Genomic DNA, 15,664 nt, shown 5'->3' with positions numbered 1-15,664 from the left:
GGTGGTGGTGGGTGCGAGAACTGAGAGGATATCTGTTCTTCTGGATAGTGGGGCCGGGGCTAATCTGGTTGATGCTCGGTTTGCCCGGGTTCAAGGTATGCGATTGAGTGAGTTGGCTAAACCCATCCCCATATTCTCGATCGATGCCAGGCCTCTCGGTCAGGGAAGTTTTTTGCAAGCTGTGCATGGCGTAAAACTTCAAGTGGGGGCAATACATAAAGAACTGTTGTCTTGCTACGTGTTGGAGGGTCTTCCCACTCCTCTAGTGTTGGGCCTTCCTTGGTTAGCTAAGCATAACCCGGTTATTAATTGGCAAACCAGAGAGATAAGCCAATGGAGTAAATTCTGTAATAAAAACTGCATGAACACGGTCATCGGTGCGGTTACTCCTTGGGTCTTACCTCCATTTCTGGCGGACTTTGAGGATGTATTCTCGGAGAATGGGTGTCAGGAACTACCTCCTCATCGCGAGTATGACTGTTCTGTAAAACTGCTCCCTGAGGCCAAGTTACCTAAAGCTAGGTTGTATAACCTTTCTGGTCCTGAGAGGCAGGCCATGAAGGATTATATTTCTGAAAGTCTGGCTAAGGGGCATATTAGACCTTCATCTTCACCGGTGGCCGCGGGGTTCTTCTTTGTTAAGAAGAAAGATGGAGGCCTACGCCCTTGCCTGGATTTCCGTGAACTTAATCGGATTACGGTCCGAGATCCGTATCCGCTCCCACTTATTCCCGATCTCTTTAATCAGATCGTGGGCGCCAAATGGTTCTCTAAGTTGGATCTCAGGGGGGCGTACAATCTGATTAGGATGAAGGAGGGGGATGAGTGGAAGACGGCTTTTAACACTCCGGAGGGGCATTATGAGAACCTTGTCATGCCATTCGGTCTGACTAATGCCCCGGCGGTGTTTCAACACTTTGTTAATGATATTTTTCGCCACCTGGTGGGACAGTTTGTTGTCATATATCTGGATGATATCTTAATTTACTCGCCGGATCTGGTGTCTCATCAGGAGCACGTTAGACAGGTGTTACAGATCTTGCGGGATAATAAACTGTATGCCAAGTGGGAAAAGTGTGTGTTCGCCGTACAGGAACTCCAGTTTTTAGGCTTCCTGGTTTCAACGTCCGGTATTCGTATGGACCCTGGGAAAGTGCGGGCAGTTCTTGAGTGGGATCGGCCGGAGAATCTTAAGGCACTACAACGTTTCCTGGGGTTTGCTAACTATTACCGGAAGTTCATTCGTAATTTCTCCTCCATGGTTAAGCCTCTCACAGACATGACTAAAAAGGGGACGGATTTTTCTAGGTGGTCTGACAAGGCTTGTCAAGCATTCTCCTCCTTGAAAAAATGTTTTGCCTCGGCACCCATACTCATTCAACCTGATGCGTCTCAGCCATTCTTTGTAGAGGTAGACGCTTCCGAGGTAGGGGTGGGAGCAGTATTGTCACAGGGTTCGTCCCCTGGTAAGTGGCATCCGTGCGCCTTTTTCTCTAAAAAATTGTCGTCCGCTGAGAGGAATTACGATGTCGGCAATAGGGAACTCTTGGCCATTAAGTTAGCTTTTGAGGAGTGGCGCCATTTTTTGGAGGGGGCAGTTCATCCGGTCACCGTCATCACCGATCACAAGAACCTGCTATATCTGGAGTCCGCTAAACGTCTGAATCCCAGACAAGCTAGGTGGTCATTGTTTTTTACCAGGTTTAATTTCGTCGTTACATATCGTCCTGGGTCTAAAAATGTAAAGGCGGATGCCTTATCTCGTAGTTTCCCTGGGGCCGGGAATACGGACGACCCGATTCCTATTCTTCAGGAGGGGGTGGTGGTTTCGGCAGTATGCTCTGAGCTGGAGGAGGAGATATTGGAGGCTCAGGGGGACGCCCCTGTTGGACCTCCGGGGAGACTGTTCGTTCCAGATCAGTTGCGACAAAAGGTGATCGAGGCACACCATAACTCAGTTTTTGCAGGACACCCGGGGAGTAAAGCAACTGTGGATCTCCTCTCGCGTCGGTTTTGGTGGCCTAACTTACATAAAGAGGTGGTAACTTTTGTCGCGTCCTGTGGGGTTTGTGCGCGCTCTAAGACCTCACATACCCGTCCGTCTGGGGCCCTTTTACCTTTGAAGATCCCGGAGCGTCCTTGGACTCATCTGTCTATGGACTTTATTACGGACCTCCCTCCGTCTTCGGGTAAAACGGTCATACTCGTTGTAGTGGACAGGTTCAGCAAGATGGCACATTTTATCGCTCTTCCGGCTCTCCCTAATGCTAAAACTCTTGCGCAGGTGTTCATTGGGGAGATTGTGAGGCTTCACGGGGTACCCTCCGAGGTGGTGTCTGATCGGGGGTCTCAGTTTGTGTCCAAGTTCTGGAAGGCGTTTTGTGCACGGCGGGGGATGCATTTGTCATTCTCGTCGGCTTTTCATCCTCAGACCAATGGTCAGACGGAACGTATGAACCAGAGCTTGGAGACATATCTTCGGTGTTTTGTGTCAGAGAACCAGGAGGACTGGGCTTCTTTCCTACCTCTGGCAGAGTTTGCTCTCAATAATAGGCGGAGCGAGTCCACTGGTAAGTCCCCGTTTTTTGGGGCATATGGTTTTCACCCCCAGTTTTGTACTTTCAGTAGGGGGGGCTCTTCGGGGGTTCCGGAGGAGGAACGATTTTCCTCATCTCTCGCTTCAGTATGGAGAGGGGTGCTGAAGAATCTGAATACTATGGGGAACCGATACAAACGTATGGCTGATAGGAGGAGAGTGTCTGGTCCGGACCTAAGTGTGAACGATCAGGTATGGTTGTCTACCAGGAATATTAAACTTAAGGTTCCCTCCTGGAAACTGGGTCCCAGGTTCATCGGGCCGTACAGAATCAGTTCTGTTATTAATCCGGTGGCATTCCGTCTTGACCTCCCCCCTACGTTTAAAATTCACAACGTGTTTCACAGATCATTGCTTAAGAGGTATGTGGCGCCGGTGGTACCGTCACCTTTACCTCCCCCTCCTGTGGTTGTCAATGGTAACTTGGAGTTCCAGGTATCGAGGGTCATTGATTCACGCTTTAATCGCCGGTCCCTTCAGTACTTGGTTCATTGGAAGGGGTATGGTCCTGAGGAGAGGATGTGGGTTCCTGCGTCGGATATTAACGCAGACCGATTAGTTCGGGCCTTCCACACGACTCACCCGAATAAACCTGGCCCTGAGGGTCCGGAGGCCCCTCGTAGAAGGGGGGGTACTGTCACGGGTGTGTTGCCACGAAGATCGTCACGAGTACACAGCCTGACTTCTCGCAGCTGACTTGTTGGTGCTTTGTGTTTTTTCGGCAGTGAAGGAGTTAATTCTCTCTCTCTCTGGGCTAGCTGAGGTCCAGCCTCGCCCAGCTGCAATCAATGCTTCTTTAGTGAGACTCCTTCATATTCCTGCAGGTCTGTTTGGGAGGTGTCGGTGAAAGCTTTTCATTCAGACTTACAGAGCGGATCGTGGTGTTTGGAGTTGCTGAGATAAGTGTATTTGGAAGTGTTTTTTCCCTTTCCTCGCTTTATCATTTATCTCCTTTCCCGTTGGTGTTCCCTCTGTTGTAGTTGTGTAGAAGTTGTATGCAAGGTGGTTTTGGTTTTTCCCTTGTACTGTCTCGTTCGTCTAAATACTGTGTGTGGGCATATTATTTCTGGTTCCCAATTGTTGTGATCGGGGTCCTTCTCAGGACTAGATTACTGAGGTGCAGGAATCCTCAGGAGGTAGGGTTTACGCTGGCGGCCTGGACCTCTGTACTTTTAACAGTACCTCCAGGTTGAGGGATTAGTCAGGGCCCCAGCTTAGGGTCAGCTTAGGCCCCCTACCTCCAGTATTCTGTGACAGTGTGACACAAGTATTGTTGTTTCATAAAATATTGTTATTATTAGAATCATGTACTGTTAATTCCTATATCATGATTGTTCTATTATTTTATTATTTAGCTTACATTACTGTAACCTTTACTGGCTTACTGATATATTTAATTGTTGTTGATAGATATTACAGCATATGGCACCATTCTGGGATTTTCCTATGTGATCACAATTCCTTCATTGGATCTTTCATGGGGTGTTTGCAATATTTTTCTTTTGCAAATTGTTTGTTATTTGTTGTATGTAATAAAGTTTGCATATTGGTATTAAATACATTAAATACTGTATGGTTATTGACGTTACATTGTATTTATGGTTTCAGAGTAAATTTTTAGGTAATTCTGTGTTATAGGTTCGCTCTAATGATATTTATTTTTTCTTATAATTTATTTCAGGTTTTTGGTCCTATTTTTTTACTAGTTGGACAAGGTAGTATGCCCTTCTCAATCTGGGCCAGTTCTTGCCAGTGGTCCAAACTGCTGAACCAGAAATTCATAGAGTTGGGGCTCAGGGATATTTCTGGAGAGAGTATAATTCTAGATATGACTGAACATTGTTTAGGCAGTGTGTCTTTGTTTGCTGAAGTGCTTCAAATTGACGTCTGCACTTTGAAGGCTTCGTCGACCACAGCTTATACTGGTAATGCGCCAAATTTAGCTCCTTTTCCCTGAAGGGGCAACAAGTTAAGTTTCTAAGTTATAATAAAAAACAACTTGCTACAACACAATTTCTACACAGAAATTTTAGGAAAAAAATATAAACCCTATGTTCATAATTTTAGCTCTCAGCAAAGGTTTGTGTTTTCAAAGTGAAATCATGCCAGGTTCCCTGTGGCTTTATTTTAATGAATTATCATAACTTTCTACTGGAATCCCCATTATAGTGATGATAAAAAAGGAAAGTCCCAAGATAAGGACTGAAATAATTTACACATTTAACTACTGGATTAGAACTGTTTAAAAAGGAGAATCAAATTATTTTGGTCTGTCTGATTTTTCATCTGCATTGTGGTTTCCTGGGGCAAACAAAGTTTAAATTAGGTCCTAAGAGTGCAGAAAACTTCCATTCACATTACATGAATATATTTAAAATTGAATCGAGGAAGCTGAAAACATTGCGATAGGATGAAGAAACAGAATCAATATACATGTTTTAGTTGTTGAGTTATCTTGGGAAAATTGCATTTTTAACTATATTGAAAGCTGTGTGATATGACCTTTTTTGCAAGCTAATAGGTTGTAATATTATAGCTTTTACATTTCATTATTATTAATTACTATAATCTGAAATTTGGAAAGAATATTATGTTTATGTTTTTTAAAGCCATTTTCTGTCATTAATAAATTATAGGGAACCTGTTACATGTGTAAACAATATTTACCTAAAAAATATAGGATTACTCTGCATGTAAAAAGCATTTAAATTCTGTTTAACTGGCAAATGCCGCATTCACACATCCTTGTGTCATAGTCAGAGTTCAGAGCATGATGCACAAACTGACTGCGGGTTTCCTGACCTGAAGTTGAGAGCCTTATAGGCTTATATGAAACTGTTAAGTTCATCAGGAGGACTTCAGCCAGTTCATGCCTCACAGTCCGTGGACCATGACATATGGTTGTATGAATGCACTTTGCTGGAAGAGCAACTGCAGGTAAAAAAAATTTTTTTATTGTCTCTGTAGCTTCTCTCTTCTAGTCATCAGAGGTGTGCAGGAAACAATTGCAGTCACTAATCACTGCACAGTGAATGCTTCTATAATCAATTTCTGACACTTTGATATCCTGCCTGGCACTATTTATCAAATCTGTAAAGTGTTGTGGAATTAATGGTGCTACTACAGTCATGGCCAAAAGTATTGAGAATGAGACAAATAGTAATTTTTCCAAAGTTTACTGCTTCATTTTTTGTAATGGCAATTTGCATATACTCCTGAATGTCAAAGAGTGATCAGCTTAACAGCAATTACTGTACTTGCAAAGTCTATATTTGCCCAGAAAATGAACTTTAACCCCCAAAACACATTTCAACATCATTGCAGTCCTGCCTTAAAAGGAGCAGCTAACATCGTTTTAGTGATTGATCCATTAACACAGGTGTGGGTGTTGATGAGGACAGGGCTGGCGATCAATCAGTCATGATTAAGTAAGAATGACATCACTGGACACTTTAAAAGGAGGCTGGTTCTTGGTATCATTGTTTCTCTTCAGTTAACCATGGTTATCTCTAAAGAAACACGTGCAGCCATCATTGCACTGCACAAAAATGGCCTAACAGGGAAGAGTATCGCAGCTACAAAGATTGCACCTCAGTCAACAATCTATCGCATCATCAAGAACTTCAAGGAGAGAGCTTCCATTGTTGTCAAAAAGGCTCCAGGGCACCCAAGAAAGACCAGCAAGCGCCAGGACCGTATCTTAAAACTGTTTCAGCTGCGGGATCGGACTACCAGCAGTGCCGAGCTTGCTCAGGAATGGCAGCAGGCTGGTGTGAGTGCTTCTGCACGCACTGTGAGGCGGAGACTCTTTGAGGAAGGGCTGGTTTCAAGGAGGGCAGCAAAGAAGCCACTTCTCTCCAGAAAAAACATCAGGGACCGACTGATATTCTGCAAAAGGTACAGGGAGTGGACTGCTGAGGACTGGGGCAAAGTCATTTTCTCTGATGAATCCCCTTTTCGATTGTTTGGGATATCTGGAAAACAGCTTATTCGGAGAAGAACAGGTGAGCGCTACCACCAGTCTTGTCTCATGCCAACTGTAAAGCATCCTGAAACCATTCATGTGTGGGGTTGCTTCTCAGCCAAGGGAATCGGCTCACTCACAGTCTTGCCTAACAACACAGCCATGAATAAAGAATGGTACCAGAATGTCCTCCAAGAGCAACTTCTCCCAACCGTCCAAGAGCAGTTTGGTGCCCAACAATGCCTTTTCCAGCATGATGGAGCACCTTGCCATAAAGCAAAGGTGATAACTAAATGGCTCATGGAACAAAACATAGAGATTTTGGGTCCATGGCCTGGAAACTCCCCAGATCTTAATCCCATTGAGAACTTGTGGTCAATCATCAAGAGATGGGTGGACAAACAAAAACCAACAAATTCTGGCAAAATGCAAGCATTGATTATGCAAGAATGGACTGCTATCAGTCAGGATTTGGTCCAAAAGTTGATTGAGAGCATGCCAGGGAGAATTACAGAGGTCTTGAAGAAGAAGGGGCAACACTGTAAATATTGACTTGCTGCATTAACTCATTCTAACTGTCAATATAACCTATTGGTACTCATAATATGATTGCAATTATATTTCTGTATGTGATATAAACATCAGACAAACACTAATAAAAACCAGAGGCCAGCAGATCATGTGAAAATATAATTTTGGTGTCATTCTCAAAACTTTTGGCCATGACTGTATATAAGTGAGTAAAATAAATTAATTAATGATGTATATTGTATAATAAATGCCTAAAAATGAAAGTTTTTTTTAGAGACACAAAAAAAATTAATGAAAATTAGCTAAAAGTTTTATGTAAAGATTATCAATGGAAAAGGTATCAGTGAAAATCTCAACTCATACTGCAAAAAAATCAAGCTCTTATGTTAGTCTATAGGCACAAGAATAAAAATGTTACGGCTCTTAGAATATGCCATTGCAGTAACAAATTATTATTTTTTTAATATTACATTTAGTGTGCATAAGTAGGAAAAAAATGATATAATTCATGGTATCACGCTAATTACTATTGAATGAACAGAGCAAAGATGATTTGTATAACTTTTACTGCAAGGGGAAAAGAGTGGTTAGAACGATGGAGCAGCTTTAAACTAGGCTATTGGGTGAGGGAGGGTAGTTGCTTGAAAGTGAGGATAGATGGACCAGACAGAGAGTGGAATACAGTGAGGATTTAGAGTGGGTTGGGACTATCAATAAAAGTATGGTAGTGACTAGGAATAATAACTATGCTAACAGTATTGAATGTCTACTGGTGAATTCAAGAAGTTTTGGAAACAAAATTCATGAATTAGAGACTCTAGTATCAGCCACAGATTATATTGTGGAGGGCATCACAGAAACTTGGCTGGATGAGAACCATGACTGCATGACAAATGTAGAGGGTTACACCACCTTCAGAAAGGACTAGAAAGACATAAAAGGAGGGGAAGCAGGGTGTGTGTTTTTGTTGAATCAAACTTCTCAATAACTGTACTGTGGGGGAGTTGTGACAGTGTAGACCTGGCATAACTACATTTTCATCGAGCTTAAAATAATAGTAAGCTAATGATTGAAGTTTTTTATTTGCATCCAAATATAAAATACTGTGCAAAAATAATAGAAAAACAGGCACATACATGTCCGCCATGCAATCAGGGAGGCATCTGATTTGCTACAAAGGTATTCTGACGCAACACCTGTGTTTTGTTTAGTGCTAGTTTGGTTTCAGCCTTTCTTACCTTGGCTGTGTCTCCGAGCACAAAACACCTTGTATTTTTTGGGAACGCTATAGAGGTTGCAATTTTGCAATATGACAACACTGGAGCATAATGATTTCCCAGTCACTTCACGTTTGATTCTTTTCAAATCTTTGGCAATTAATGTGCATTTTCCTCAACATGTTTTTTTTTACTCTGATGATTAGTCAAAATATTTGACAAAATCAAATTGCACCTCTTCCTTTCTTTTTTTCCAAGCCCTGCTGTGGGGTATCACTGCATTCATAAAAATTTCCACAATAAATTGTAGTGTCCATTTTCTTTTATTATGCCTTGTAAATATTACACATTTGCGACTAAAACAACATTTTACTAGAAAAAAATATTTTTAATTTTCTCATCACAATGTTATAAACTTCTGTGAAGCATCTGTAGTTTTAAAATGTGCAGCAAATAGTGATACATTTCTTAAGGTTTCTATATGTTGGAGTTTTTGCCTTTTTTACACCAATAGCTCTGCAAAGCAACATGGCATCCATAATCTATTCCAGCTACATTTGCACTCTAAAAATTAAATAGTGCTGCTATGTGGCAGAACATTAGTTTTTAACCACACATAGAGCATCATCATGTCAGGAAAAATTGTGTAACAAGTAGTGATGAGCGAGCATGCTCGATACTGCTCGGTGCTCACCCGAGCATCTCACTGCTCGAGATGCTCGGCGGGAGATCGGGTCTCCTCCCTGCATGTTTGCCACTCTTTAGAGAGCCAATGAACATGCAGGGATTGCCTGCCACTCACTGTAATGCCGTAGCCATGTTGGCTATGGCATTACAGTGATTGGCTGGCCGCACAGCATCATCAGGTCTATATCAGACCTGGCGCCGCAATGCTTGTCACAATCACTCCGGAATAAGACAGTGTAGGGAGAGGTGCTGCTGAGCAAGGGAGAGATTTGCTTGTTTATAGTTAGTGTAGGCGTACCAAACTATATTAGAGACACATATCCACTCAACAAACATTCCTTCTGAGGACTAATTCATCTGCAGAGATATTAGGCAGGCTGTGTATATAGGCAGGTGGGCAGGGTATATAGCAGACTGCAGTGCACATAGCACAAGAGACTCCATTCCAGTTTTGTCTGCTGCTGCTGTTAGATATTTCTAGAAATAGACCCAGTTATCAGGGGCCAGGAATAATTATTTTTTGGATTATAATCCTCATTATTTGCATCAAAAGCAATTCAGAGAACACCATTGTTCTGCGCCATTTGCTTGTTGGGCCTGCATAATACAGCTAGGTCCTTTCCATATTGCAGTGCTAAAAATCCAACTATTTAAAACTGTGGTTTGTCCGTCACATGGATCACATATAATTGCCCTGAAAATAATGCCATTTCTGGCATCCATTAAAAATTTGTTTCATTGTTTCAGTGAAGCAATTGACCCCAGTTTGCTGTTCAAAATAGTTAACTACTGGCCAGGTATTTAAAACTGTGATTTGTCCGTCACACAGGTCACATATACGTTTTCAGAAAATACTGCCAATTCTGGCCTCCATTACATTTTCAGTGTGTCAGCAGAGTTTTTGACACTGGTTTGCTGTTCAAAATAGTTACCTGCAGGCCAGGTATTTAAAACTGTGGTTTCTCCATCACACGGATTACATACAACTTCGCTCCAAATTCAGCCATTTTTAGTGAGCGTGGAAGATATTGTCCTCCATTTAAAATGGGCAAGGCACATGGCAAGGGACGGGGAACTGGATGTGATGATATGGTGAAGGTGCATGCAGAGGCCGAGGCCGTGGACAAGCTGAAATTGTGCCACAACAAACACCCACATCTTCTCGCCTGACCTTCCTGTCCCAATTCCTAGGGGACCGCAGCACACCACTATTGAACTGAGAGCAGTGTCAAAAGGTTGTTGGTTGGATAGCGGATAATGCTTCCTGTCGCTTTGACTCCACCACCACCCTGTCTTCCACATGGTCAAGTCTCAGTAGCCGTGAGTCTGGAGCGCATATTCCTCACCCTGATCCTCCTTCCTCCCACCATGCCGAGTACCCAGAGACAACTGATCCCACACTTGGACACTCCAAAGAGCTGTTCCCTCGGTACTCTGTCCCCAGCCGCCACTTTTTCTCCCGGTGTGCCGTCCCCGCATTACACATGCACGTGTCCGAAAACATTAGCCGTGCCCTCAACAAAGCAGTTACCGGGAAAGTCCACATAACCACGGACACGTGGACAAGTGCTTTTGGGCAGGAATGGTACATTTTGCTGACGGCACACTGGGTTAACATAGTGGAAGACGGGACCCAGTCGAACATTGGGATGGAAGATGTCCTCCCGACGACAAGGATTGCGGGCCCTATGTCAATCAGGGTTGCCCCCACGGTCTACAGCTCCTGCACCTCATCCTCCTCATCCTCCTCCTCTTCAGCCTCCATCTCCGAAATGACCACATCAGTCACAAGCTGGAAGCACTGCCTCGGCCAAGCGTCAACAGGCTGTGGTGAAGCTAATATGTTTAGGTGAAAAACTGCACAATGCTGAAGAGTTGAGGACAGCTCTGAAAGAGCAAGCAGATCTGTGGCTCACACCGCTGAACCTACAGCCAGGCATGATCGTGTGTGACAATGGCCTGAACCTGGTGGCGGCTCTGAGGAGAGGCGAACTCACACACGTACCATGCCTCGCCCATGTGCTTAACCTCGTGGTTCAGCGGTTTCTCAAATCCTACCCGGAGCTGCCGGATCTGCTTGTTAAAGTACGCCGCCTGTGTACCCATTTTAGAAAGTCAGCTACAGCTTCCGCCGCCCTTGCAGTGTTTCAGCAGCGTTTGCAGCTTCCGGCTCATAGACTGGTGTGTGATGTCCACATGCATTGGAACTCTACACTGCAGATGTTGGGAAGGATTTTTGAGCAGAAGAGGGCAGTTGTTGAGTACCAGCATCAACAAGGCCGTCGGTATTCAGTTCAGACTCCACACATAAGACCTCAGGAGTGCACATGGTTCTCAGACATGTGTACCATCCTCCAAAACTTTGAGGACTCCACCAAGATGGTGAGCGGCGATGATGCCATAATTAGCATCACCATCCCGCTTCTCTGTCTTCTGAAACGCTCTCTGCTCACAATCAAAGAGGATGCATTGCAGGTGGAGCACGATGAGATGGAGCAAGGAACCATACATTGTAATTACAGACAGCCAAGCCTCATGTCATCCCAACGTGGATTGGGTGACAATGAGGAAGAGGAGGAGAAGGAGGAAGGACAGGAGCTAGTTTCATGCACTACAGACGGTACTACCTGCACAGCTGTCATACCGTCTGTTCAGTGTGGATGGCCAGAGGACAGAGAGGAGGAGGAGGAGAGCATGGTCAGTCATCCTCTTGGTGAGGACATGGAAATCTTGCCTGTTAGCAGTCTGGCACGCATGGCTGAGTTTATGTTACGCTGCCTTTCCCATGACCCTCGCGTTCTCAAAATTTTGGGTGACAGTCATTACTGGTTGGTGACACTTCTAGACCCACGCTACAAGGAGAACATTCTATCTCTTATTCCTGAGGGGGACAGGTCTACAAAAATGGGTCAGTACCAGAAGGCCCTTGTTGCAGAACTATTAAAAGAATTCCCATCTGAAAACGCTGGCGGCAGAGGGCACACTTCGCTGGACAACCAAGGAGTACAGGTGAGAGAGACACAACTTCAATCCAGCAGAGGCAGGGGAACACTGTCAAAATTCTGGGACAGTTTTCTCAGACCCTCCCATTGCACAGGCCCTGAGGCGTGGGGTACTCTCACATGGAGTTCAAAGTTTATGAATATGATGAGGGAGTACCTTGCTGACCGTACCAACATCCTCCGTGATTCCTCTGTGCCTTATAATTATTGGGTATCCTAGCTGGATTCATGGAATGAACAGGCTCTATATGCCTTGGAGGTCCTGGCCTGCCCTGCCGCCAGCGTTTTATCAGAGCAGGTTTTTAGTGCTGCTGGTGGAATTATAACTGATAAGCGCATCTGTCTGTCAACTGAAAATGCTGACAGGCTGACTCTTATAAAAATAAACAAGGGCTGGATTGGGCCAGACTTCTCAACAGCACCGAATGATAGCAGAGTAGCATAAACTCAAATACAGTGTCTTTTCTTGGGAGGTGAATTCCCATGCACCTTTTCACGCCAACACATGGGTATATGCTTCCTGATTTTGTCTATTTGCTCTTGTCCCCCTACTTCTCCTCCTCCTACACCTCATCCTCCACCAGAATAACACCAGGTTGACCATGGTCCGTGATGAAACACCCACATAATTTTTTTAAAGGGTGTTTATGATGCCCGTAAAAAAATATTTTTATACAGTATGTTCATGTATATCCCCCAGGGGTAAATGTTTGTCAGCCCACACACTTAGTGTATGGGCATTACAAGTATAGGAGGACCGCTCCTTTCTAATGGGAACATTTTTTATGAGGCCCTCCTCCACGTCTCTTCCAAGGGGCATTGAAGTGCCTCCAAATTTTGGGCAGCCCTTGCATTCATTGCTTAGGACAACACTATGGGAGGCTTTCTCCTTTCTAATGGTAATTTGTCGTTACTGTGGCCCTGCTCTGTGTGTCTTTAAATTCTTAGTGGGGTATTTCCTAAAATTGGTCAGCCGTTGGACTCACTGCATACCCTACTATTGTATAGCAGACCCTCCCCTTTCTAATGAGAACATGGCGTACCTTGTTACTGTGGCCCTGCTTTATGTGCCTTTAAATTCTTAGTGGTGTTTTTCCTAAAATTGGCCAGCCGTTGGACGCACTGCATACCCTATAACTGTATAGCAGACCCTCTACTTTCTAATGGGAACATGTCATACCTTGTTACTGTGGCCCTGCTCCGTGTGTCTTTAAATTCTTAGTGGGTTTTTTCCTAAAATTGGTCAGCCGTTGAACTCACTGCATACCCTATAACTGTATAGCAGACCCTATCCTTTCTAATGGGAACATGTCGTACCTTGTTACTGTGGCCCTGCTCTTGTTAGAACTCTCCTGTTAGGTTTTTTTCTAGTTTGCTGGTCACATGACCATTTTTGCCTATTTAATCCGGCTCTGCCCTCCTGGCCTTGCTGGACTTTATTGTATTTTCTACTCTTGAGCTAGCTTGGTACTCTGTTACCTTTCTCTGTTAGTTTTGCAAGGTCTTCTGACCTCTATGTTCTATGTTGTGTGTTTGTCTTTTACTGCTACAATTTCTGCTAGGAGGTGTCCAACTTTATCCCAGTCCCTAGTTCTTGTAGGGATCCCTCCCTTGCATCTATAGGTCTTCGTACAGACTAGCTGAGGACTTTAGCGGGTCTAATCGCAGGATCAGGTTCCCCGTTACATCGTAGGGATCCAGTTTAGTTCTATTGTGGGGACAGATCTCCTGTCTTTCCTTAGTGCTTGTAGCAGACCATAACAGTAAGTCCAGCTCAAAAAATTTCTCTAAGGAAAGACCTCCAGTTTCCATCATGGTCTCGGTTCAAGATTTGGCTCAACGCTTGCAGGGACTCTCTCTGGAGGTGGCCGAGCTCCAACAACACGTGAGTAGCTGTTCTGGAGCACATTTTGTAGAGCCAAAGGTACGTCTGCCTGATCTATTTTTTGGTGAACAACAAGATTTTTTTTCTTTTAAAAATGCTAGTTTATTGTATTTTCGTTTAAGACCCGGATCCTCTGGTGATGAATCACAAAGCATAGTATTCATAATTCACTTTTGTACAAGGATCCTCAGGGATGGGCTTTTTCTCTCCAACCTAGTGATCCGTGCTTTAGATCAGTGGATAGTTTTTTTTCTGCTTTGGGTTTGTTGTACGATGATCCTGATCTTATCTCATCTGCTGAGTCTGAATTGAGACGTTTGAGGCAGGGATCAAGTAAGGTGGAAAAATATTGATCTCACTTCCGTCGGTGGTCTGCCCAGGTGGGGTGGAACGATTCAGCTTTGAAAAGTTTGTTTCTTGCGGGGCTAGGTGAAAGGGTTAAAGATTTTCTGATTGCTTATCCCACACCTGGAAACTTGCAGGAGGCTATGCAATTAGCTATACGGGTGGACAGGAGACTGCGTGCAAGGGTTAATGAGAGCAAATCCTCTGCTATGTCAGCTCCGAGTCTTGAGAGGGTCTGTGCTGACAAAGGAGAGCCGATGGAGATTGGGGCGATGACACCCCGCTCTAAGGAAAAAGACCGCAGGCTTTCTGAAGGTTTGTGCTTCTATTGCGGAAATTCTGGTCATTTTATTAAGAACTGTGTGCTTCGTGTGAACAACAAAAAAAAAATGGTCAGATATGCACGTATAGCCTGTTTAAATACTAAGGGAGTATTCCTATCTGCTACTACCGCTGCTCAGGAAGAATTAATTGAATTTCGGGTATTTGTGGATTGTGGTTCTACTCTGAATGTGATTGATGGGGGATTCTTGGAAAAACTTACATTAAAACCTAAACCTTTGTCATCCCCTATTGCTGTGGTTTCTGTTGATGGCTCTCCCTTGAAGAGTGTTACTCACAAGGTCTGTGAGTTTCCCCTCACTATTAATGGTGTTCATCAAGCGAATTTGGATTTGGTAATATTGAATAATTTGCCTTCTCCAGTAATATTGGGGTTGCCCTGGTTAAAATTGCATAATCCTGTACTGGATTGGTCTACTAATGAAATTCAGTCCTGGAGCCCTAAATGTTATGACAAGTGTTGTAACGTACGTATTGCTGCGGTGGATAAAGGGGAATTACCTGTACCTAGTCAGGATTTTTGGAGAGTTTTTTCTGAGGAGGAGTCACAAATTTTGCCTCCCCATAGAGACTATGATTGTACCATTGAATTTGTCCCTGGAGCGACTCTTCCTAAAAGTCGTTTATTTAATCTTACTATTCCTGAGAGAAAGGCTTTGGAGGAATACATACAGACAAGCTGGGCCGCCGGTCACATTAGGCCTTCCAAATCTCCTGTGGCTGTTGGATTTTTTTTTGTTAAAAAAAAGATGGCGGTTTACGTCCTTGTCTGGACTTTCGTGAGATTAATAAAATTACTGTGCGCAATCCTTACCCACTGCCATTGATTCCTGATTTGTTTAACCAGTTAGTGGGGGCCAAGTGGTTCTCTAAAATTGATCTCCGGGGGGCATACAATTTGTTGCGCATGAAGGAGGGTGATGAATGGAAGACTGCTTTTAACACTCCTGTGGGTCATTTTGAGAATCTGGTTATGCCTTTTGGTCTTACCAATGCTCCAGCATTTTTTCAGAATCTTATTAATGACATCCTTAGACCTTTGATCGGCAAAAATGTGGTTGTGTATTTGGATGACATTCTGATTTATTCGCCTGA

This window comes from Phyllobates terribilis, unplaced genomic scaffold (genome assembly GCF_046119375.1).
Source record: "Phyllobates terribilis strain yellow unplaced genomic scaffold, ASM4611937v1 Scaffold_2__4_contigs__length_985480577, whole genome shotgun sequence".
NCBI lineage: Eukaryota > Metazoa > Chordata > Amphibia > Anura > Dendrobatidae > Phyllobates > Phyllobates terribilis.
This window is presented reverse-complemented; position numbering follows the sequence as displayed.